Source organism: Hylobates moloch, unplaced genomic scaffold, assembly GCF_009828535.3.
Source record: "Hylobates moloch isolate HMO894 unplaced genomic scaffold, HMol_V3 SCAFFOLD_8, whole genome shotgun sequence".
Lineage (NCBI taxonomy): Eukaryota > Metazoa > Chordata > Mammalia > Primates > Hylobatidae > Hylobates > Hylobates moloch.
Genome location: NW_026652283.1, coordinates 24036213 through 24061657, shown reverse-complemented (window position 1 = coordinate 24061657; position 25445 = coordinate 24036213). Strand labels below are relative to the sequence as shown.

Below are 25445 nucleotides of genomic sequence, written 5' to 3'. Positions count from 1 at the left end.
CCCAGGGGCCTTGCCTGGAAATGCACAGAGTGAGCAGGAGCTTGCAGGAAAGACAGTCTGACCTCCTCTCTGTTGAGTGGCTACTGTGTGCTGGAGGTGCCTGTGAAAGCAATCAGGCTCCATGTTCCTCCTCCCTAGTCTGGGGGCAACAGGAGAAGGTACCACAGAGTGGCAGAGGGGCTGTTGGTTACCTCTGGGAGCTACACTGCAAAGAAATGCAGAGCCCTAATGGGCCACAGTGCTGAGGTGGGGTGGGGTGGTTGTGCTGGGAGCCTAGGCCAGGGGGCCTTTGCTGGGGAGGAGCAGTGGAGACAGGGCCTGCAGTCTGACCCCTTATCAACACTTATCCTGGGAGCGTGTGAAGGAGCCTGCCCTTCTTTTTTGGTGGAGGTAGGGCAGCTGGCAACAGGGTGCTCAAGGATCCAAGGTCTGTGGGGCTCCACTTGGGCTTCAGCAGTGGCTCTGCCCAGACTGCAGGCAGCTCTCTGTGTCAGTATGGAGGCCCAGGGTGGGAGGTTAACTGGGGCGGGGCGAGTGCTTAGGGAGAATCTCTCATGCCCAAGATTGCAAAGGAGCATGGGGGAAGTGTGGGTACCGGGGGGGATCTTGCTCACCCACCCTTTCCCCTTGGTGGGGAGCCTCCCAAGCTCCACACCCATCCCAGGTGGTCAGCAGCCCTGCTTTACTCTTCTCTGTTCTCCGTGGGTCCCCTTGCTTCCTTGATGAATCTCAGCGTGGCCTCCTGGACAATCCACTTGAAGAGCTAGGATTTACTCCCCACTATCCTCTCCGTGAGAGCCGTGTGCATCAGCTGCTTCCAGTCAGCCATCTTGAATTCTCTCTTACAACGTTTTTAATCAGCCAGAGTTCAACCAGAAAAGTAGAAACTGCTTTCAAAACTGCATTTCAAACAGAAAACCATTAGCACTGTAAACCAAAGAGTATCTGAGACAAGTCTCAATCAGTTTAGGAAGTTTATTTTGCCAAGGTTAAGGACAGGCCTGTGACAGCCTCAGGAAGTCCTGACAACATGTGGCCAGGGTGGTCAGGACACAGCTTGCGTTTATACATTTTAGGGAGACATGAGACATCAATCAATACATGTAAGATTTATATTTGTTCCCTCGGGAAAGGCAGGACAACTCAAAGCAGGTAGGGAGCTTCCAGGTCATTGGTAGGTAAGAGAAAAACAGTTCATCCTTTTGAGTTTCTGACTAGCCCTTCATTGAATTAACAATTTACAGGAATAGTCACTTATGCCTTAGTCTGGCCTAGTGAAACGATAGGGCAAAAGAAGCAATGGGTATGCAATTTGTCTCACATGAGCAGAGGGATGATTTTGAGTTCCGTGTGTTCTTTGTCCACAAGGGATTTCCTTGTGGCCAAATTGTGAGGGAGGAGGGAGGTATGTGGTTTTTATTTTTTATTTTTTTTTAATCTTACTAGCTATGTTTTTTAGGAATTGAATGGGAGGCAGGTTTGCCCTAGGCAGTTCCTAGCTTGACTTTCCCCTTTGGCTTAGTGATGTTAAGGTCCTGAGATTTATTGTCCTTTCACAGTACATAGAATTGGATGCTTGCAAAACCCTTGGAAGAATTGGGAGTAAAAGTTCTAGGGGGTGGAGGACCACTAGCTTTCATTTTTAGCTGTAGATTTGCTCAAGAGAACCAGGACGTTCCTGCTCCTATCTAGCAGTCAGGACACCAGGGACTAGCATTGAAAGGGGTGAAAATAACGTCAAGTGCTAAGACAACATCTGCAACACCCTTAGTATATAAAGGTCAGACATGCAGTTCTCTTTCTTCATTTTTTTCTTAGCTGGGATTAAAAAACAAATTAGGTGCTCCACTGACCTTTCATCCTGTGCGAGGGAATTGAGCAAGGAGGAATCCAAGGACCCCTAGCCAGAGCAGAACTTTCTTAGCAGAGGTTATAGACCACCTCTTCTCTCTATGAGGCAAAGCTGCTTGCTAATTACATAAGCTCCTCTCTCTCTCTCAAATAGGCAGATCCTGCATCTTTCGAGACTGCCAGATAGATGAGTTGATTATGTCTCCGAGCTCAATGCTGAAGGGCACAAGCAGATGGCATCAGGGTTTGGTGGAAAGAGCCCCAAATCCATAGCTCAGAGACTGTTAGTTTCCTCTGGGAGCTCTACTCCAGAGAAATGCAGAGCCATGGCCCAATCAAAGTGGCATAGAAGCATAGATCCTATCTCTGGCCTTATCATTCCCTAGCTGTAGGACTTCAGGAAAATCAAAATCACTTAATCTTTCTGGAAAGTTGAAGTACATCATGATTCAGTGCTTCCCACCCAGCTCTCAAATTTAAGTTGTACTGTGAGAGCATCGTAGTAAAACTAAATGTCACTCTTATCAGCCATTATTCTCAGCTTATCAAATTTAATTCAGATTTTCCTGTAGAGAATGAATAATTAAATATTAGTTATTCTAGGCACTTATAAACTGAATACATCAGATTGTGCCTACCTCCACAGAGAACCTTCCACACTATACTGAACTATACATGCAAACAATGTTTCTTCACTTTCTAGAACTTCAGATCCTAACTGTTTTCATTTTTTAAGGGTTCAAAGTAGGGAACAGGTTTCAAATGTTAATAGCTCTTCCTTTAAAAATCAGCAAATATTTTTCTGAACTCTTCATTCCCTGTATAATATCCTTTTCTGATTTAAAAAACAAAACAAAGCTAGAGTGTTTGTTATGTTTCACTGAATTATTACTCATTTCCCCCACTTTGTTCTGTAAAAATATGTGTCATAGCATCCTCAATCCATATTGTATGGGTTGATTTAGATGAGTATTACCATCTAAAGCCCCACCGCCCTCTTCTCACAGGCAACATCCTAACTTACTCATCTCTGTACTCCCTGTGCCTAGACCAGTGCCTCGCACACAGGAGGACCTCAGTGAAGGTTTATTGAATGAACAAATAAATGATGAACAAATTATGTCTCCCAGGCTACAGAGATGCTTTCTCTTCACCGATTACTGTTACCATCTTTCAATTCAATACTGCACCTGGCTTGGGCCTGGAGGCTTATGTCGGAGGAGGACACAGACTACTTTAGCTACAACTTCTCGGAAGAAATCAGGAGGCATGGTTTTGTCCATCTGTTTGTTTTTGGATTTTCTTTTCTTACTTTATTTTTTAATTTAAGAAATATAATGATGCAGGGCAGGCAAGCTCTAAATTGGAGCTTAGCCAGGGAGGGTTCTTGGCTTTGCTCAGGAAATAATTCAAGGGCAAGCGGATGGATAGAAGAAAGCAGCTGTATTGAGGCAGTGGTGGTACGGCTCCACGACTGCTCCTGCAGGGCAGGACTACCCCACAGACAGTGTGCTGACAGCAGCAGCTCAGGGGAGCTCTGCAGTCACATTTATACCCACTTTTAATTACATGCAAAGTAAGGGGCAGATTATGCAGAAATTTCTAGAAAAGTGGTGATAACTTCTGAGTTGGATCATTATCTTGCAAATGGACAGTAACTTCCAGACGTTGTTATGGCAATGGTAAACTTCATGGCCTACTGATGGGGGTCTGTTATGGAAAGGTACTTCTGGCCCATTTCTGTTTTAGCTAGTCTTCAGTTTGGTCCAATGCTCCAGGCCCCACCTTCAGAGTTGATTCTCACCTCCTCCCTCAACAGCACAGAGAGAAAAAGTCATGAAACATAAATGAGGCATTTAAGGACTATTATAAGCCAGGCATGGTGCCATGGACCTGTAATCCCAGCTACTCAGTAGGCTGAGGCAGGAGGATCGTTTGACAACAGGAATTCAAGACCAGCCTGGGCAACATAGTAAGACCCCATATATATATAAAAAAATGAACTATTATAAAATGGACACCCACGTAGTTACCACCTGGGTAAAGAAGCAACACATTGCCAAAATGCCCAGAACTCCTCAAGTGCTGCTTCCAATCACAATCCTCTCTCTTCCTCTAAATGTAGCTACTATCCTGACTCTATGGCAATCACTCTTTCCTTATAACGTTTCCTCCCAAGCATTAATCTCTGCGTATTATAAGTTTCTGTTGCCTGTTTTTTGAACTTTGTGTAAATGGAATCATGGAGTAGGTTTTCTTTTGTATCTGTCTCCTTTCAAATAATAAATTAGGTTATTGTTACTTAGAATCAAGATTTTCAGCATAAGAAATACAATTGTAAAATAGAAGCTGAGTAAAAAGCATGTGATACTAAATTCAAATTGGAAATATCAGTATAAAGTCATGAGTGTTGTTTCCTTTTAAAATACGCATTTTGTAGCTCTAGCATGGAAAAGGCCTAAAAGTAATGATCAGCATAGGAACAACACACTATCCTAGAACCCAAATTGTAGTCTCTAAAAGGAACCAGGAATCCTTAAAAAATGGTTCATTCCAGGTCTGAGGCAGGCAATGTGGGAAGTAAACTTGGAACTAGACAGCACAGAAACTGTTAAAGAGTACTGGGTTTAAGTCTTCATTGCCGATTGAAGAGTACCATGGATCAAAAAAACAAAAAACAAAAAACAAAAGAAAACTTGATGCTCAAGATTAATAATAATAATAGCAATTGACTGAAACATATAAAATTAGGTGAAAATCCATGAGCTCATAATGATACTTAAAAATACTGAAAAACTGGCCAGGCACGGTGGCTCACACCTGTAATCCCAGCACTTTGGGAGGCCGAGGCAGGCGGTTCATGAGATCAGGAGATCGAGACCTTCCTGGCTAACACAGTGAAATCCCATCTCTACTAAAAATACACAAAATTAGCCTGGTGTGGTGGCGGGTGCCTGTAGTCCCAGCTACTCGGGAGGCTGAGGCAGGAGAATGGCGTGCACCCGGGAGCTTGCAGTGAGTCGAGATGGCACCACTGCACTCCAGCCTGGGCAACAGAGCAAGACTCCGTCTCAAAAAAAAAGTACTGAAAAACTAATTGGCTGCCTTTAAGGAATGTTAGAGTGTCAATTTATTATGCTGAAAACTAAAATATAAAGAGAAAAATCAAGTCTTCCTGTAAAAATTGTTTTTCATGGAAACCAAATAGTTGAATAGGTAAAGTTCTTTATAAAAGAATTGCAAGTCATAAATGCCTAAAAATAACAAAATTAAAATACCACCATTTTTTAAATTTAACTTTTATTTTAAGTTCAGGGGCATATGTGCAAGTTCGTTATACAGATAAGCTTTTGTCATGGGAGTTTGTCGTACAGATTATTTCATCACCCAGGTATTAAGCTTAGTACTCATTATTTATTTTTCCTGATCCTCTCCCTCCTCCAATCTCCACCCTCTGATAGGCCCCAGTGTTTGTTGTTCCCTTTATGTGTTCATATGTTCTCATCATTTAGCTCCCGTATAAGTGAGAACTATGGCATTTGGTTTCCCCTTCCTGCATTAGTTTGCTAAGGATAATGGCCTGCAGCTCTATCCATGTCATTCTTTTTATGATGGCTGCATAGTATTCTATGGTGTATATGTACCACATTTTCTTTATCCAGTCTACCATTGGTGAGCATTTAGGTTGATTCCATGTTTTACTATTGTGAATAGTGCTGCAATGAACATATGTGAGTTTGTGTCTTTATAACAGAATGATTTATATTCCTCTGGGTATATACCCAGTAACACAATTGCTGAGTTAAATGGTATTTCTGTTTTTGGGTCTTCGTGGAATTGCCACACTGTCTTCCACAATGGTTGAACTAATTTATACTCCCAGCAGCAGTGTATAAGTGTTTCTTTTTCTCTGCAACCTCGCCCGCATCTATTATTTTTTGACTTTTTAACAGTAGCCATTCTGACTGGTGTGAAATGATATCTCATTATGGTTTTGATTTGCATTTCTTTAATCAGTCATGTTGAGCTTTTTTCATATGCTGGTTGGCCGCATGTATGTCTCTTTTGAAAAGTGTCTGATTATGTCCTTTTCCCACTTCTTAATGGGGTTGTTTGTTTTTTTTTTCTTGTAAATTTAAGTTACTTATAGATGCATTATATATTAGACCTTTTTCAGATGTGTAATGTATTAGTCCGTTTTCATGCTGCTGATAAAGACATACCTGAGACTGGGAAGAAAAAGAGGTTTAATTGGACTTAAAGTTTCACATGGCTGGGGAGGCCTCAGAATCATGACAGGAGGTGAAAGGCACTTCTTACATGGCAGCAGCAAGAGAAAAATGAGGAAAATGCAAAAGCAGAAACTCCCGATAAAACCATCATATCTCATGAGACTTATTCACTACAGTGAGAACAGTATGGGGAAACCGCCCCATGATTCAAATTATCTCCCACCAGGTCCCTCACACAATATGTGGGAATTGTGGGAGTACAATTTAAGATGAGATTTGGGTGGGGACACAGAGCCAAACCATATCATCCCGCCCCTGGCCCCTCCAAGTCTTATGTCCTCACATTTCAAAACCAATCATGCCTTCCTAACAGTCCTCCAAAGTCTTAACTCATTTCAGCATCAACCCAAAAGTCCACAGTCCAAAGTCTCATCTGAGACAAGGCAAGTCCCTTCCACCTGTGAGTCCGTAAAAACAAAAGCAAGCTAGTTACTTTCTAGATATAATGGGGGTGCAGGTATTAGGTAAATATAGCCATTCGAAGTGGGAGAAATTGGCCAAAACAAAGGGGTTACAGGACCCATGCAAGTCCAAAATCCAGCGGGGCAGAAATCCTTACAGATATGCGGATATAAGCATATGTTTCCCTGCTCTGTCAGCTGAGAAGTCCTTGAAGCAGTGATATCCCCACAGCAATGAGCATACCTAGAGGAGCCCAGATCATAGTTTCTAGTATCATTTTCCAATAAAGGACCCAGAAATGACTGATTCCAGAACTGGGTGAGAAGTAATATATAAGATGAGCCTGAATCACAGTTAAGGAAATGCTCAAAAGATGAACAAATAAAAACTCCCAATGATGGCAGTATGTCAAAGGGACACAGGAATCAACTGCAGGTGCTCCTAATGGCCAAAGAAGGAACAACTTAAGCAACAAAATAAATATTTATAATCCAAGTTAAAACTATCCATGAGTACATACTGATATAAATAAATGACTGAATAAATAAGTAGATAAATGCAGGAGAATAGACGAATTTCCTGGCAGCAGAATTCTAAATAATTTATGTTGAGAGTTCACCTTAAAGAAGGTGGGGCTTTATTTCTCACTCTTTTTTTTTTTTTTTTTTTTGAGATGGAGTCTTGCTCTTTCACCCAGGCTGGAGTGCAGTGGCGCGATCTCGGCTCACTGCAGGCTCCACCCCCCGGGGTTCTCGTGATCCGCCCGCCTCGGCCTCCCAAAGTGCTGGGATTACAGGCGTGAGCCACCGCGCCCGGCCTATTTCTCACTCTTTTAGTGTGGACTGCACATAATAATTTCCTTCCAAAGAGTACTGTATGGAAATAGGGGGGAAAGGACAACTTTGCAGTGAAGAAACTGACAAGTGATCAAGGTTAACATCAACAGTGACAAGTCATGCTGATAGTATGTACTACTGATATGATGTGAGGGGTATGGCTCTTTACCTCTGTAATCTTCCTTTCCAAACCCCCAAGCCTCAATCTGAATATGAGAAAAATATCAGAAAAGTTCCAATTAAGGGATATTTTACAAAAATACCTGACCAGTGTTCCTCAAAACTGTCAAGATTACAAAAAACAGAGAAAGTCTGAGAAAACCCACAGCCAAGATGAGTTTAAGGATACATGACAACTAGATAGAATGTGGTATCCTGGATCTGTTCCCAGGACAAAATATGGATATTAGATTTTTTTAAAACTAAGGAAATCTGTATAAATCATAGACTCTAATTATAATAATGTATTAACATTAACATTCATCAATTGTGGCAAATATACCATACTAATATAAAGTGTTAATCATAGGGGAAACTGGCTGTGGCGTATATGGGAACTCTCTATGCACTCTTTGTAATTTTTCTGTAAACCTAAAATGCTTCCAAAATAAAAGGTTTATTAAACAAGAAAGCGATGTATAGGCAACAAAAAGTTTGTTGTTTTTTTTTTTTGAGACAGAGTCTGGCTCTGTCGCCCAGACTGGAGTGCAGTGCCGCAATCTTGGCTCACTGCAAGCTCTACCCTCCCAGGTTCACGCCATTCTCCTGCTTCGGCCTCCTGAGTAGCTGGGACTACAGGCGCCCACCACCACACCAGGCTAAATTTTTTGTATTTTTAGTAGAGATGGGGTTTCACCATGTTAGCCAGGACGGTCTCCATCTCCTGACCTCGTGAACTGCCTGCCTCAGCCTCCCAAAGTGCTGGGATTACAGGCGTGAGCCACCGCGCCTGGCCAACAAAAAGTTTTTAGGGAATCATTCTGAATCCATTTCAGGTGGAAGGGCTAGGGCTGATGGAAAGTGGAACGAGGTATGGATGAAACAAGATTGACAAGGCTTGACAAGTGATTAAACTGAGATTATGGGTATGTGAGAGATGACTACATTTTTCTAAGGTAGAAGTTGTGTTTTTATATTCCCTATAACGGGCACCATTTATCAGCATTTATTGATTTAACACGGGGGAGATAAATGTAATGAGGCTTCTTAGTCAAGGACAGTCACATGTTCCTCAGCAAACATCTGGTATTTGGGATCAGGGAGTATGTCACCATGTTATGGGACATAGCAATTGCTTGGTACATCTGTGTTCAATACACTGAACTTTACCACTAAGCAGATTATAGCCATGATGCCTTCAAATCACACAAAAGACTCCTTCTGCCTCAAAGAAGATCATGGATCTTCATTTACTTTAAAATTTAGTCGAAATTCCAGAAGATCCAGTGGAGGCCAGCTTAATTGTTAGTTCATAAGAAACTTCACTCCATGAGTCTTAACCAAATGAACATATTCTAACACATTTCCTGCAAAATAAATATTTTACAGGTTTTACTTTAACCTTGATAGTCAAATCCACATAAAAACTTCAGGGCAAGCTAGTGATACCTAATGCATCTAACCTAAGGTGAAAATACTTCTGTTTTTATGACTTCTGTATGAACAGTTATAAATTTCTCTGTTCCTGACCTTCCTTGCCATTTTGATATGAAAATACTTTTAAAATAGCATTTTTACGTGCAACCAAATGATTCATTACTGATATGGGTAGAGCAACTCATTTTGTAATTTAGGTAAGAGAATATATTTGAAATAAGGATGAACCTTATTATGCTAACTGTTTATTGTCTCTTACATTTACTATTTTCTTTTTTTTTAAGTCATGGCTTAACATATATTTATTTTAAATATTCAGTCAAATGTGTTTCTTCCATAGGGAATGATAAAATTAATAAAATTTAGCTCTGAAGTTTTTGTCAAATGCCTTGGTGAATTATTATTAAATAATGCAGAGATGACCTTTTAGAATATTATAACCAGTAGTATCTGGGAGGCAGAATAATGTAGTGCTGCTTTTTTACAAAATGTACTCCACATAACTCTAGTTCTGTGGACTGTTAATAGGTTTTATTTGCTGAGGTTGGGGGAAGTCCTGAGGTCAAATAAATTTAGAAAGCATTCTATTAAAGTTGTTTACCGTAGGACTTTTAACATGCTGATGGATATTGTGAATCTTAAAGAGGGGAAATAGCCTACAACATTTCTTAGATTGATTTGACCACAAAGTACCTCATATTTTCTGAATCACCTTGCAGCACCACACTTACAATAGAAAGAGTGAAGGGGGCAGGTTGGGGAAAAGAGGTGTGTATACATTCTAGAGGCATAGAGAGTTCCACCTGCACTGAAATTCTCACTTTGTTGCTAACAAGTAGGATGTTGTTAGGCAAGTGGCTCTTAGTAAGATTAATTTTAATCTGTAAGTAAAGATGATAACGTCTAATTTGCATTGTTTTCATAAGGATTACAAATAATTTAGATGAGTTCTGTTATAGATTATCATATAAAAGAGTGTGGTGGACCATAGCTCTCACTGTAACAAGTAGTGGTGGTGAGGGGAGATGGATTAACTAAAAAAAAAAAGAAAAAGTTTAATGGTGTGAAGAAGTCTGAAAGTCTGGAAGACTTAAATTCCAGATACGAAGAGCCTTTTCCTCTCTGGTGACATTTGCCGAGTTTGGGATGGGTAAATGATTGTGTCATAAGACGAGGGTTTCTTCTTCTAAGACAAAGGAAAATCCAGCAGAGTTTCTAATAGCCAAATTAGCATGAGTGCTACATTGGAATCCAGAGGCTCCCCCAAAAGCATATCCAGTCCTCCGCACCAGTCAGCCTTTACCCAGAAGACTTTTGATGAATGCTGGGCTGTAGGTAAAGTTGGGGTACTCTTGGAAAGGTAGAAGGAGATCTCCATAGTCTCTTAAGAATTATATCCCAAAGTCAAATGGAGAGAACAGCTGTAATTAAAAGCAAACCTATTTTATTATCAATATATTGGAAAATATATGAGAACTGAAACCACCTAAAACTGTAACCCACCCTCATCCCAACTCAATTTCTGATGAGACTGAAGCAACTGGCCTTCAAACATACTGCCTGGTAGAGGGAAAAGTGTGCCCTTCCTAGAGGGAAATACATGTATTTCAGTATCTACACATCTTTTTACATAATGCCCAGCATAAAGTTAAAAAATAAAGGCATGCGAAGTGATATAACGGACATTGGAGACTCAGAAGGGGGAAGGATGGGAAGGAGGTGACGGATGAAAAACTACTTATTGGGATACAATGTACCCTACCTCAGGTGACTAAAATCCCAGACTTCATCACTATACAATTCATTCATGTAGCCAAAAACCACTTGTACCCCTAAAGCTACTGAAATTTAAAAAATTAAAAATAATAAAAAATAAAGTTCATCTTCCTTTAGTAGGGCATTGTTTCAATAAATCTTTTTTGATAATAAAAAGGGAGGAAAAAGCAATATTTGAAAAGATAATGTCTGTGAATTTTCCAAAACTGATGAAAGACGTCACTCACATATTTAAGAAGCTCAGTGAACCCCAAATAGGACAATATAAGAAAAAATTCCTAAGAACATCATAGTTATCTACTTCAAACTAAAAATAAAATAAAATCTTTAAAGTGACGGGGAAAAAAAGATATACTCAAAGAAATGATTATAAGAATGGTGGAAGTCAAAAGACAATTAAATGACATCTTTAAAGTGTGGAAAAAAAGATAAAACTGCCAACCTAGGACTTTTGAGCTAATGAAAATTTTTTTCAGCAAAAGTGAAATAAAGGCATTTTCAAACATACTGAAATTGAAGAAATTCATCACCAGCAGATATGCTCTATAAAAATTCTAAAAGAAGTTTTTTGGGCTAAAGGAAATGTGGAATTTTTAAAAAATGAAAACCTCCAGCAACAGTAAACACATGGGCAAATCTAAAAGACTAACTCTTTTTAAACATTCCTTTTAAAACTAAAGTAATAAAAAATTTTGATTCATCCCAAAGACAGCAGGAAAGAAGAAACAAAAATAGAAATAGATCAAAAAAAGTTTAATAAGTTTGTAGATTTATACCCAACCATATTAGTAATTGCTTTAAATGTAAACATACTAAATGCTTCAATTAGAAAGTCAGATATTATAAGACTGGATTTTTTTTAAAAAAAAAAAAGCCCAATACAGATGGTCCTTCACTTACATTCCTTTGACTTACAGTTTTTTGACTTTACAATGGTGCAAAAGCAACATGCATTCTTTAGACTTACAATGGGCTTCCACTCAGATAAGCCCACTGTAAATTGACAATATTGTAAATCAAACATGTACTTTCAACTTATGATATTTTTAACTTATATGGGTTTATCATGATGTAACCCCATCAACGAGATTTGTAAGTGCCATTTATAAGAGATCAAACTTTAAATATAAGATCACAGAAATGTCGAAAGTAAAAGGATGGAATAAGTTCTGGAGAGCTATTGTAACAGCATGGTGACTATAGTCAATAATAATATATTGTGTATTTGAAAATCGTCAACAGAGTAGGTCTTAAACATTCTCACTACACACAAAAAATGATAATTATGTGAGCTAATGGGTAAGTTAACTAGCTTGGTTGTGATAATCATTTCACAATTTATGCATATATCAAGACATCATGTTGAACCTGAAAACACACACAATTTTTATTTATAATGTATATCAATAAAACTGATTAAAAAATAAAGTAAAAGTATGGAGAAAATTGTAACATGCTCTATATTAGCTATAGGAGTGTGGTGCATTAATATCCAGGGAGACGATGAGGCCCTGAAGTAATAGAGGCCAGGTGGCTATACTTAACCCCCAGAAGCCAGGAGGCCACAACTAATATAAGAACTAGCAAGACCATGGGAAGAGTCAAGGAGACTTTATGCTCAAGGAGTTGTGAAGACGGTTAATAGTACACACTGTCTCTCAGGGAAAACAGATGGGAAGTCAACAAGGATGTTGCTCAATATATATAATTTTTTTAAAAAGCAAGAATGAAGGAGCAGGAGTATGAGGGCAATCACCCCAATATAAGTCACAATTGTTTGCTCAGTTCCCAGAGCTGAGTCAAACTTGCATGTTTAGACCCATTGATTAAAGATGTATCCAGGTTCCTAGGAGAAAGGACCTTACAATACCATGAAAAATATGTACCATAATGATTCCTCTGGCCCTTCTTCAAAGGGATACACAACCACTTACTCAGTGGACTGTACACTGGAGAAAGGATTATTAGACACAGGACCTGAGATGATGATGTTAATGCCTGGAGATGTCATCACAACTCCTCCCTGTTAGAATGAGGGCCTATAGGAGACAGGTAGCAAATGAAGTCCTATCTAAAATCAGATTCTCAGTGGAGCCACTGAGTCTGCCCACTCACACTGTGGTCATTTCCCCAGTCTACAAGTGCACAATTGGAATCGATAGATTTTCCGCTTAGAAAAAGCTTCATATTGAAGAGTCATTGCTCTGTGGAGCAAGAGCTATCACAGTGGGGAAAGTAATATGGAAACCTCTGAAAATTCCCTCCATACCCCTGGCCAAGATAATGAATCAAAAATAATATCGTGTCCCAGGAGGAATGACAGAGATTAGGATACTATTAAAGACCTAATGAATGCAAGGATAATGACCCCTCATATCTCCACTTAAGCAAGCAATCTCACTCCTTCAGAAGCCAGATAGATCCTTGAGACTGACTATAGCCTACTGTAGATTTAACCAAGAAGTACTTGAATTGTAGCTGTGGTTCTGGAAGAGGTAACATGACTAGATTAATTAAACCTCAGGTAAATGGTATGTGCTCACTGACTTGGCACATGCACTCTTTTTCCATCCCTAATAGAAAACAGGATAATCTTTCACATTCACATGGGATAGATGGTAATATTCTCCTATATTTTTGCCTTTATGTTACGTGAATTCTCCTGCCCTTGTTCACAATACAGTAGTCCCACCTTATCTGTGGTTTTGCTTTCCACAGTTTCGGTTATCCATAGTCAACATGGTATGAACGTATTACATGGAAAATTCAGGAAATAAACAATCCATGCTGAGAGCTGTGACTGCCTACAGGGTTTCCAGATGGCTCACTCTTTGGGTCAGGGGACTGGGTCTGGGATGGGTACTTTCCTCATCAGCAAGATACAGGAAGAGTACCCAGACAGGATCAAGAACACGTTTAGTGTGGTGCCCTCGCCCGAAGTTTTAAACTGCATGCCATTCTGAGTAGCAGAATGTAATCTCAAGCTGTCCTGCTCTAGCCCACCCTGGACATGAATCCTCCCTTTGTCCAGCATCTCTCTACTGTGTACACTACCCACCCATTAGTCACTTAGCAGCCATCTCTGTTATCAGATCGACTGTCACAGTATCACAGTGTTTCTTCAAATAACCCTTATTTCACTTAATAATGGCCTCAAAATGCAAAAGTAGTGATGCTGGCAATTCGATATGCCAAAGAAAAGCTGTAAATTGCTTCCTTTAAGTTGAAACTAAAAGTTCTCATATGCTGAGGTTGTTTTTTTTTGTTTGTTTGTTTTTTTTCTTTTTTATTATACTTTAGGGTTTTAGGGTACATGTGCACAATGTGACAATGTGCAGGTTTGTTACATATGTATCCATGTGCCATGTTGATTTCCTGCACCCATTAACTCGTCCTTTAGCATTAGGTGTATCTCCTAATGCTGTCCCTCCCCCCTCCCCCCACCCCACAACAGTCCCCGGAGTGTGATGTTCCCCTTCCTGTGTCCATGAGTTCTCATTGTTCAATTCCCACCTATGAGTGAGAACATGCGGTGTTTGGTTTTTTGTCCTTGCGATAGTTTACTGAGAATGATGTTTTCCAGTTTCATCCATGTCCCTACAAAGGACACGAACTCATCATTTTTTATGGCTGCATAGTATTCCATGGTGTATATGTGCCACATTTTCTTAATCCAGTCTATCGTTGTTGGACATTTGGGTTGGTTCCAAGTCTTTGCTATTGTGAATAGTGCCGCAATAAACATACGTGTGCATGTGTCTTTATAGCAGCATGATTTATAGTCCTTTGGGTATATACCCAGTAATGGGATGGCTGGGTCAAATGGTATTTCTAGTTCTAGATCCCTGAGGAATCGCCACACTGACTTCCACAATGGTTGAACTAGTTTACAGTCCCACCAACAGTGTAAAAGTGTTCCTATTTCTCCACATCCTCTCCAGCACCTGTTGTTTCCTGATTTTTTAATGATGGCCATTCTAACTGGTGTAAGATGGTATCTCACTGTGGTTTTGATTTGCATTTCTCTGATGGCCAGTGATGATGAGCATTTCTTCATGTGTTTTTCGGCTGCATAAATGTCTTCTTTTGAGAAGTGTCTGTTCATGTCCTCTGCCCACTTTTTGATGGGGTTGTTTGTTTTTTTCTTGTAAATTTGTTTGAGTTCATTGTAGATTCTGGATATTAGCCCTTTGTCAGATGAGTAGGTTGCAAAAATTTTCTCCCATTCTGTAGGTTGCCTGTTCACTCTGATGATAGTTTCTTTTGCTGTGCAGAAGCTCTTTAGTTTAATGAGATCCCATTTGTCGATTTTGGCTTTTGTTGCCATTGCTTTTGGTGTTTTAGACATGAAGTCCTTGCCCACGCCTATGTCCTGAATGGTATTGCCTAGGTTTTCTTGTAGGATTTTAATGGTTTTAGGTCTAACATATAAGTCTTTAATCCATCTTGAATTAATTTTTGTATAAGGTGTAAGGAAGGGATCCAGTTTCAGCTTTCTACATATGGCTAGCCAGTTTTCCCAGCACCATTTATTAAATAGGGAATCCTTTCCCCATTTCTTGTTTTTGTCAGGTTTGTCAAAGATCAGATAGTTGTAGCTATGCGGCATCATTTCTGAGGGCTCTGTTCTGTTCCATTGATCTATGTCTCTGTTGTGGTACCAGTACCATGCTGTTTTGGTTACTGTAGCCTTGTAGTATAGTTTGAAGTCAGGTAGCGTGATGCCTCCAGCTTTGTTCTTTTGGCTTAGGATTGACTTGGCGATGCGGGCTCTTTTTTGGTTCCATATGAACTTTAAAGTAGTTTTTTCCAATTCTGTGAAGAAAGTCATTGGTAGCTTGATGGGGATGGCATTGAATCTATAAATGACCTTGGGCAGTATGGCCATTTTCACGATATTGATTCTTCCAACCCATGAGCATGGAATGTTCTTCCATTTGTTTGTATCCTCTTTGATTTCATTGAGCAGTGGTTTGTAGTTCTCCTTGAAGAGGTCCTTCACATCCCTTGTAAGTTGGATTCCTAGGTATTTTATTCTCTTTGAAGCAATTGTGAATGGGAGTTCGCTCATGATTTGGCTCTCTGTTTGTCTGTTATTGGTGTACAAGAATGCTTGTGATTTTTGTACATTAATTTTGTATCCTGAGACTTTGCTGAAGTTGCTAATCAGCTTAAGGAGATTTCGGGCTGAGACAATGGGGTTTTCTAGATATACAATCATGTCATCTGCAAACAGGGACAATTTGACTTCCTCTTTTCCTAATTGAATACCCTTTATTTCCTTCTTCTGCCTGATTGCTCTGGCCAGAACTTCCAGCACTATGTTGAAAAGGAGCGGTGAGAGAGGGCATCCCTGTCTTGTGCCAGTTTTCAGAGGGAATGCTTCCAGTTTTTGCCCATTCAGTATGATATTGGCTGTGGGTTTGTCATAGATAGCTCTTATTATTTTGAGATACGTCCCATCAATACCTAATTTATTGAGAGTTTTTAGCATGAAGAGATGTTGAATTTTGTCAAAGGCCTTTTCTGCATCTATTGAGATAATCATGTGGTTTTTGTCTTTGGTCCTGTTTATATGCTGGATTACATTTATTGATTTGCGTATGTTGAACCAGCCTTGCATCCCAGGGATGAAGCCCACTTGATCATGGTGGATAAGCTTTTTGATGTGCTGCTGGATTCGGTTTGCCAGTATTTTATTGAGGATTTTTGCATCAATGTTCATCAAGGATATTGGTCTGAAATTCTCTTTTTTGGTTATGTCTCTGCCAGGTTTTGGTATCAGGATGATGCTGGCTTCATAAAATGTGTTAGGGAGGATTCCCTCTTTTTCTATTGATTGGAATAGTTTCAGAAGGAATGGTACCAGTTCCTCCTTGTACCTCTGGTAGAATTCAGCTGTGAATCCATCAGGTCCTGGACTCTTTTTGGTTGGTAAGCTATTGATTATTGCCACAATTTCAGAACCTGTTATTGGTCTATTCAGAGATTCAACTTCTTCCTGGTTTAGTCTTGGGAGGGTGTATTTGTCGAGGAATTTATCCATTTCTTCTAGATTTTCTAGCTTATTTGCATAGAGGTGTTTGTAGTATTCTCTGATGGTAGATTGTATTTCTGTGGGATCGGTGGTGATATCCCCTTTTTCGTTTTTTATTGCATCTATTTGATTCTTCTCTCTTTTCTTCTTTATTAGTCTTGCTAGCGGTCCATCAATTTTGTTGATCTTTTCAAAAAACCAGCTCCTGGATTCATTAATTTTTTGAAGGGTTTTTTGTGTCTCTATTTCCTTCAGTTCTGCTCTGATTTTAGTTATTTCTAGCCTTCTGCTAGCTTTTGAATGTGTTTGCTCTTGCTTTTCTAGTTCTTTTAATTGTGATGTTAGGGTGTCAATTTTGGATCTTTCCTGCTTTCTCTTGTGGGCATTTAGTGCTATAAATTTCCCTCTACACACTGCTTTGAATGTGTCCCAGAGATTCTGGTATGTTGTGTCTTTGTTCTCGTTGGTTTCAAAGAACATCTTTATTTCTGCCTTCATTTCATTATGTACCCAATAGTCATTCAGGAGCAGGTTGTTCAGTTTCCATGTAGTTGAGCGGTTTTGAGTGAGTTTCTTAATCCTGAGTTCTAGTTTGATTGCACTGTGGTCTGAGAGACAGTTTGTTATAATTTCTGTTCTTTTACATTTGCTGAGGAGAGCTTTACTTCCAACTATGTGGTCAATTTTGGAATAGGTGTGGTGTGGTGCTGAAAAAAATGTATATTCTGTTGACTTGGGGTGGAGAGTTCTGTAGATGTCTATTAGGTCTGCTTGGTGCAGAGCTGAGTTCAATTCCTGGATATCCTTGTTAACTTTCTGTCTCGTTGATCTGTCTAATGCTGACAGTGGGGTGTTAAAATCTCCCATTATTATTGTGTGGGAGTTTAAGTCCCTTTGTAGGTCACTGAGGACTTGCTTTATGAATCTGGGTGCTCCTGTGTTGGGTGCATATATATTTAGGATAGTTAGCTCTTCTTGTTGAATTGATCCCTTTACCATTATGTAATGGCCTTCTTTGTCTCTTTTGATCTTTGTTGGTTTAAAGTCTATTTTATCAGAGACTAGGATTGCAACCCCTGCCTTTTTTTGTTTTCCAGTTGCTTGATAGATCTTCCTCCATCCCTTTATTTTGAGTCTATGTGTGTCTCTGCACGTGAGATGGGTTTCCTGAATACAGCACACTGATGGGTCCTGACTCCTTATCCAGTTTGCCAGTCTGTGTCTTTTGATTGGAGCATTTAGCCCATTTACATTTAACGTTAATATTGTTATGTGTGAATCTGATCCTGTCATTATGATGTTAGTTGGTTATTTTGCTCGTTAGTTGCTATAGTTTCTTCCTAGCCTCGATGGTCTTTACAATTTGGCATGTTTTTGCAGTGGCTGGAACCGGTTGTTCCTTTCCATGTTTAGTGCTTCCTTCAGGAGCTCTTTTAGGGCAGGCCTGGTGGTGACAAAATCACTCAGCGTTTGCTTGTCTGTAAAGTATTTTATTTCTCCTTCACTTATGAAGCTTAGTTTGGCGGGATAGCAAATTCTGGGTTGAAAATTCTTTTCTTTAAGAATGTTGAATATCGGCCCCCACTCTCTTCTGGCTTGTAGAGTTTCTGCTGAGAGATCAGCTGTTAGTCTGATGGGCTTCCCTTTGTGGGTAACCCGACCTTTCTCTCTGGCTGCCCTTAACATTTTTTCCTTCATTTCAACTTTGGTGAATCTGACAATTATGTGTCTTGGAGTTGCCCTTCTCGAGGAGTATCTTTGTGGCGTTCTCTGTATTTCCTGAATCTGAATGCTGGCCTGCCTTGCTAGATTGGGGAAGTTCTCCTGGATAATATCTTGCAGAGTGTTTTCCAACTTGGTTCCATTCTCCCCATCATTTTCAGGTACACCAATCAGACGTAGGTTTGGTCTTTTCACATAGTCCCAAATTTCTTGGAGGCTTTGTTCATTTCTTTTTATTCTTTTTTCTCTAAACTTCCCTTCTCTCTTCATTTCATTCATTTCATCTTCCATCAGTGATACCCTTTCTTCCAGTTGATCGCATCTGCTACTGAGGCTTCTGCAATCTTCGCGTAGTTCTCGAAACTTGGCTTTCAGCTCCATCAGCTCCTTTAAGCCCTTCTCTCCATTGGTTATTCTAGTTATCCATCCTTCTAATTTTTTTTCGAAGTTTTTAACTTCTTTGCTATTGTTTTGAATTTCCTCTCGTAGCTCAGAGTAGTTTGATCGTCTGAAGCCTTCTTCTCTCAACTCATCAAAGTCATCCTCCATCCAGCTTTGTTCCGTTGCTGGTGAGGAACTGCGTTCCTTTGGAGGAGGAGAGGTGCTCTGTTGTTTAGAGTTTCCAGTTTTTCTGCTCTGTTTTTTCCCCATCTTTGTGGTTTTATCTACTTTTTGTCTTTGGTGATGGTGATGTACAGATGGGTTTTTGGTGTTGAAGTCCTTTCTGTTTGTTAGTTTTCCTTCTACCAGACAGGACCCTCAGCTGCAGGTCTGTTGGAGTTTACTAGAGGTCCACTCCAGACCCTGTTTGGCTGGGTGTCAGCAGCGGTGGCTGCAGAACAGCGGATTTTCGTGAGACCACAAATTCAGCTGTCTGATAGTTCCTCTGAAAGTTTTGTCTCAGGGGAGTACCCGGTTGAATGAGGTGTCAGTCTGACCCTACTGGGGGGGTGCCTCCCAGTTAGGCTGCTCAGGGGTGAGGGACCCACTTTAGGAGGCAGTCTGTCTGTTCTCAGATCTCCAGCTGCGTGCTGGGAGAACCACTACTCTCTTCAAAGCTGTCAGTCAGACAGGGGCATTTAAGTCTGTGGAGGTTCTTTGCTGAGTTTTTGTTTGTCTGTGCCCTGCCCCCAGAGGTGGAGCCTACAGAGGCAGGCAGGCCTCCTTGAGCTGTGGTGGGCTCCACCCAGTTCGAGCTTCCTGGCTGCTTTGTTTACCTAAGCAAGCCTGGGCAATGGCGGGCGCCCCTCCTCCAGCCTCGCTGCCGCCTAGCAGCTTGATCTCAGACTGCTGTGCTAGCAATCAGCGAGACTCCGTGGGCACAGGACCCTCTGAGCCAGGTGCGGGACACAATCTCCTAGTGTGCCGTTTTCCAGGCCCGTTGGAGAAGCGCAGTATTAGGATGGGACTGACCCGATATTCCAGGTGCCGTCTGTTTCCCCTTTCTTTGACTAGGAAAGGGAACTCCCTGACCCCTTGCACTTCCCGAGTGAGGCAATGCCTCGCCCTGCTTCGGCTCGCGCACAGTGCGCTTCACCGTCTGTCCTGCACCCACTGTTAGGCACTCCCTAGTGAGATGAAACCGGTACCTCAAGCAGAAATGCAGAAATCACCAGTCTTCTGTGTCGCTGGGGCTGGGAGCTGGAGACCGGAGCTGTTCCTATTCGGCCATCTTGGCTCCACCCTCAAAATCTGCTGAGGTTGTTAAGATCTATGGTTAGAATGAATATTCTGTTAAATTGAGAAGGAAAAAGAAACTCATGCGTAGTACGTATGGGGTTCACTACAATCCACAGTTTCAGGCACACACTGAGAATCTTGGAACATATTTCCCACGGATAATAAGGGACTACTATATGGTCCTAAAAGGTCTGGACCACCTGGACATCCCATAGAATATGACACTCATCTACTACATCATGACATCATATGCTTTGGATAGGTCAAGCAGGAGGTGGCTAGTATACTGGTGGCCGTGGTAAGACATTCTGTGTTGTTTTTACTTACAACACTTATGATGTCAATGTGTAGGGTCTTTCCCTTAACCAAAAAAGTCTGCAACTCTCCAATCCTCTGACACCAGCTGAGTGTCCTATGATTCAATTCAATTCTGGCACTAACTATCTGGGATTCGAGTTGGGCCCCACAGATTTAAGGACTCAGTCCCACAAGGCAGCTCTTACTTTAGATTCCAGTTGTAAGTATTGAGTCTCCAGTGAACACATACTTCTGTCTGACGTGGCTACAAAATGGGGCTCCCACAATCCCCACCTCAGGTTTGATAATTTGCTACAAGGCCTCACAGAACTTAGGAAAACAGTTTACTTACTGCTTTACTGTAAAGGATACATTTTAGCAACAGCCAAATGGAAGAGATGCAAAGGGCAAGGTATGGGAGAAGGAACGTAGAGCTTCCATGCCCTCTCTGGGAGGACTACTATCCCAGCGCCTGGATGTGTTCATCAACCCAGAAGCTATCTGAATCCCATCGTTTAGGGGTTATGATGGAGGTTCGATTATGTAGGCATGATTGATTAAACCATCAGTCATTGGTGATTAAACTCAATCTCTAGTTTCTATCTCCTCCCTGGAGGTTCAGAGGTGAAGTTGAAAGTTTCAACCCACTAATTACAATGGTCGACTCCTCTGGCAACTAGCTCCCCTCCTGAAGCTATTTAGGGGCCCATCAAGAGTCACTTTGCTAGCATAAACTCAAGTATGGTTGAAAGATATTTGTTATGAATACCAAAAGATGATTCTATTACCCCTATCACTAAGGAAATTCCAAGAATTTTAGAAGATCTGTGTCAGAAACCAGGGAGAAGGGGCAAATCTGTATTTTTTATTATCACTGACATGTGTTCCAAGAGATGAGAGATAAAACCTGTGAAGATTCATGACTAGCTACTTCAGTGAAGTTTTGGGGAGTCTAGTAGGTGAGTGGTGTGTAGGGTTAGCTCTTCTAAACTAAAGACAAATTGCTGCATCTTGCGTCTCCATCTCCTACCACAAAGAAAGGCCACCACTTGTCAGCTTCCTTGAGCTCTGGAGGTAATATATTTCATGGCTGGTAATATTTCTACAGCCCATATATCAGGTGATATGGGAAGCTTCCAGCTTTGAGTGGGGCCTTGAGCAGGAAAAGGTATCAAAGCAGGACCAGGCCACAGTGCAATCAGCCCTGTCACTTGGTCTGTATGATTCAACAGGCCCCATGGTAAGAGGTGTCATGTGGTGGGAAAAGATGGAGTAAAGAGTGTTTGGCAAGCTCAAGTGAAAGAATCACAAATCATAACTGAGGTTATGGAGCAAAACCATGCCATCAACAGCAAATTACGTGCGCTTTGAAAAACAGCTCTTATTTTTGGTGTGTTTAGGTCCTAGAAGTGATGGAACAATTGACCACGAGAGACCAAATGACCCATCTGGAAATGCTTATTATGCACTGAATTCTGTAGGATCCACTAAACCATAAAGCCACATGATGCTTACTCATGCCTTCCAGTCCTGCTAGTAGCAGTAAGGGAGTGCTGATATATGTGGGATTAAACCTGAACAGGGCTGGAAGGCGTGAGTAAGTTTCATGAGTAGGAAACCAAGACCCCATATCACCAAGCACAGCTACATCAGTCAATACCCCCAACCCTTGCACTTAGGAACATATTTGGGCAAGAATGAGGGAGGGTGGGCCAGAGGGGTCCTGTATGACCAGATGAAAGAAAGAAAGAAGCCAAAGCTTGATTTATGGATGGATTGGCTCAGTATGTGGATGAAAACCAAAAAATAGACAGTGGCTTCATTACAACCACATTCAGGGAAAGAGAGTAAAGAGGAAATCTCCCCAATGGCAGATTATGAGCAGTATAACTGGTCATCCACTTTGGGTAGAAGGAGATATGACCCAAGGTGAAAATACATATAAATTCCTAGGAAATGGCCAATGGCCTAGTTGTGCAGGCAGGGAACTGGAAGGAAAAGGACTGGAAGATCAGAGACAAGGAGTCTGAGGAAAAGGCATGTGGGTAGACAAATGGGTGAACGTATAAAGTGTCAAGACTTGTGTCTTACATGTGGATACCCACCAGAAAGCATCTACCATGGAAAAAGCACTGAGCAACCAAGTAAAATGAAATGACCCAGCCTGTTGACATTAACTAGTCTTTGTCATTGGTCACCCAGAGCATGCATGATGGACACATGAACAGGGTGGGCATGGTGGCAGAAATGGAGGCTATGTGTGAGCCTGACAGCATGAACCTCACTTACCAATGCCTGTCTACCTACTGTTACCTCTGAACATCCAACAGAGATACACGTTGAATCTTCAGTATGGCAATATTCCTTGAGGGAATCAACCAGCCACTTAGTAGCAAGTTGACCACATGGAACCCTTCCATCCTGGAAAGACCAGTCAGCCATTCATCCTCACAGGGACAGATAGCCGTCCTAAGTGTGTGTTTTCCTTTCCTGCCTGCACAGCCTTAGCCAGCACCATTACCAAGGGCTTATGGAGTGCCTCATCCACAGACCTGGAAACCCACACAACAAAGCATCCAACCAAGAGACCTACTTCACCATGAAGGCAGTGTGAGAATGGACTCTTGACCCTGGGAACGACAGATCAAATCACATACTGCACCATCCCGAGGTGGCCAGCTTCATAGAATGCTGCAACAGCCTACTCCAGCTAGGTAACAAAAGTTATTCATTATTTTTATCATTCAAATGGCATTTTTCACCATGGAGATGCAAGAAGCAGAAAATCCTGATGTGCAGAGAGAAATGAATGAAGTAATTACATAGAAGGAAGCAGATGCAGCAGACTGAGAGAGACTGAGTACCGACAGATGTCAGGTGTCCAGTTACCCACAGCCCACAAGACACCTCTGTTTTCTTTTTCTTCTTTAAGTTCTGGGATGCATGTGCAGAATGTGCAGGTTTTTTACGTAGGCACAATGTGCCATGGTGGTTTGCTGTACCCATCAACCCGTCATCTAGGTTTCACGCTCCACATGCATTAGGTATTTGTCCTAATGCTCTCCCTTTCCTTGCCCCCAGCCCCCAAAAGGCCCCGGACACCTCTGTTTTCTAACAACTAATCTACCCCCCCTTTCTCATAAGCAAGCTTGATTTGGTTCCTGTTATCTGCAACTAAAAGATCTTATCTAATACAATAAATTTCAAAGAGGCAAACTTCTGCCTTCACCTGATGAACTTTCTAATAAATAATACAGTTGTCCCAAAGTGGAAAACGCTTCTTTTATCATTTTGAGGTTTAGACAGCCCTTCATCACTGTGTAGAAGAAATTCTGTCTATTATAAATAGTTGAACTAGATAAACTGAAGGTCCCTTGCTAGTTTGAGATCCTCTGACAAATATCAGGAATGGCATGATATGGAAAATAGAATAGTTTCACTCTTTTGGGAAATAAAAAATAATGAGTCTCCAAGTGCTCAATAACATTCCAAGAGAGGATGTGTGAGAGTGTATTACATTGCAGGGGGAAAACTGACAGATTCTAGATTTAACGTTTGTTAGAAAACCGGAACCAAAGTTTACAATGATTTCTCTTTTATTAAATTAATACACACAGAAAGCCTAGAAGCTCAGTATTCGGGATGCATAAAATATAAAAATAAAATATTAAATGAAGTAGTTTTTCAATGTATGTTTTTATTTACTGGCCGAAATGAAAATTGAAAAAGATTGCACAAAATTTTTTGGCAAAATGCTCTAGTATGCTTTCTCTTGATATCACTGCCAACAATGCCCTCTAGTGGTAAACCAAGTAGGCACTGAATAATGGGGGGAGGAAATGAAACAAGCAAGCCTGCTAAACACATCGGTAAGATTTTCATGAAAATATGAACTTTTCGTGCAGAAGGACCTGCGGCAGGCCTACTTCAGCTGCCTCCCGAGCCAGGTTTCCCTTGGCGGGTGACTGTGTCCCTTGATGAGTGACTGTGCGCTCACTCGGGCACCAAGGAGAAGCAGGACCATCCGGTAGCCCAGGTGAATTCAACAGCAATGGCCAGATCAAGGGGTCCAATCCAGTCTTAAGGGCCAACAATCCAGGATTCTCTCAGTCAACCAAAGCCTATCTGGGAAGAAGTGCAAGAGCAACTAGAAAAGAAAGGCGCCAAGGCTTTGTATGCATTTGAAGAAAAAACTAGAAAAACACAGGAAGAAATTGTTAAGTGAAAGTAAGAGCTTATCCAAAAAAAGAGGAAAAAAAAGAAAAAGATGAAGAAATCTGGTAGGTATTCGTCGTCTTCATCATGCTCTGATTCTTCCAGCAGTTCTTCTGATTCTGAGGATGAGGATAAGAAACACGGAAAAGGGAGAAAGAAAAAGAACCATTCACATAAATCTTCTGAAAGCTCCATGTCAGAAACTGAATCAGAGAGTAAGGATAGAAAGACAATAAGGAAAAAAGACTTCTTTTTAAAGAAAAAGAAGGACCCAACTGAGAAAGAAAAAGGCTATTAAAGGACTCAGCAAAAAGAAACCCACATTCTGAAGATAAATCTTCATCACCTGAGTCCTTGTCAGAATCAGAGTATATTGAGGAGATAAGAGCAAAAAAGAAGAAAAGCAGTGAAGAATGAGAAAAAACAACACAAAAAAAGGAAAAAGGAGCATGACAAAAACAGTAAGAAGAGAAAGAAGGCTGCTAGTTCAAGTCCTGACTCATCATAATATTAAGAAAAATCAGGATTCCCTTATAGAGAAAGTACAATGTCTAAGGAAATTTCAACTGTGAAAATTACAACATATTTACTATAATGCATGAATTTTCTTGTTTTTAGAATTGTCCTTGGACTGGCCAGACGCAGTGGCTCACGCCTGTAATCCCAGCACTGTGGGAGGCCAAGGCGGGTGAATCACCTGAAGTCAGGAGTTTGAGACCAGCCTGACCAACACGGTGAAAC

General features: G+C 40.9%; 1 protein-coding gene and 1 pseudogene across 1 annotated transcript in view; both read left to right on the top strand.

The window, feature by feature from the left end:
- Positions 1-23109, top strand: part of LMNTD1 (lamin tail domain containing 1) — a 212253-nt gene extending 189144 nt beyond the window's left edge. The window contains exon 10 of the mRNA XM_058442592.1: positions 22992-23109. The gene's annotated coding sequence lies outside the window, so the exon portion shown is untranslated. The remainder of the gene's footprint in view (positions 1-22991) is intronic.
- LOC116472209 (protein FAM133B-like) lies at positions 21829-25212 on the top strand (annotated as a pseudogene).
- The last annotated feature ends 233 nt before the right edge of the window (positions 25213-25445 follow it).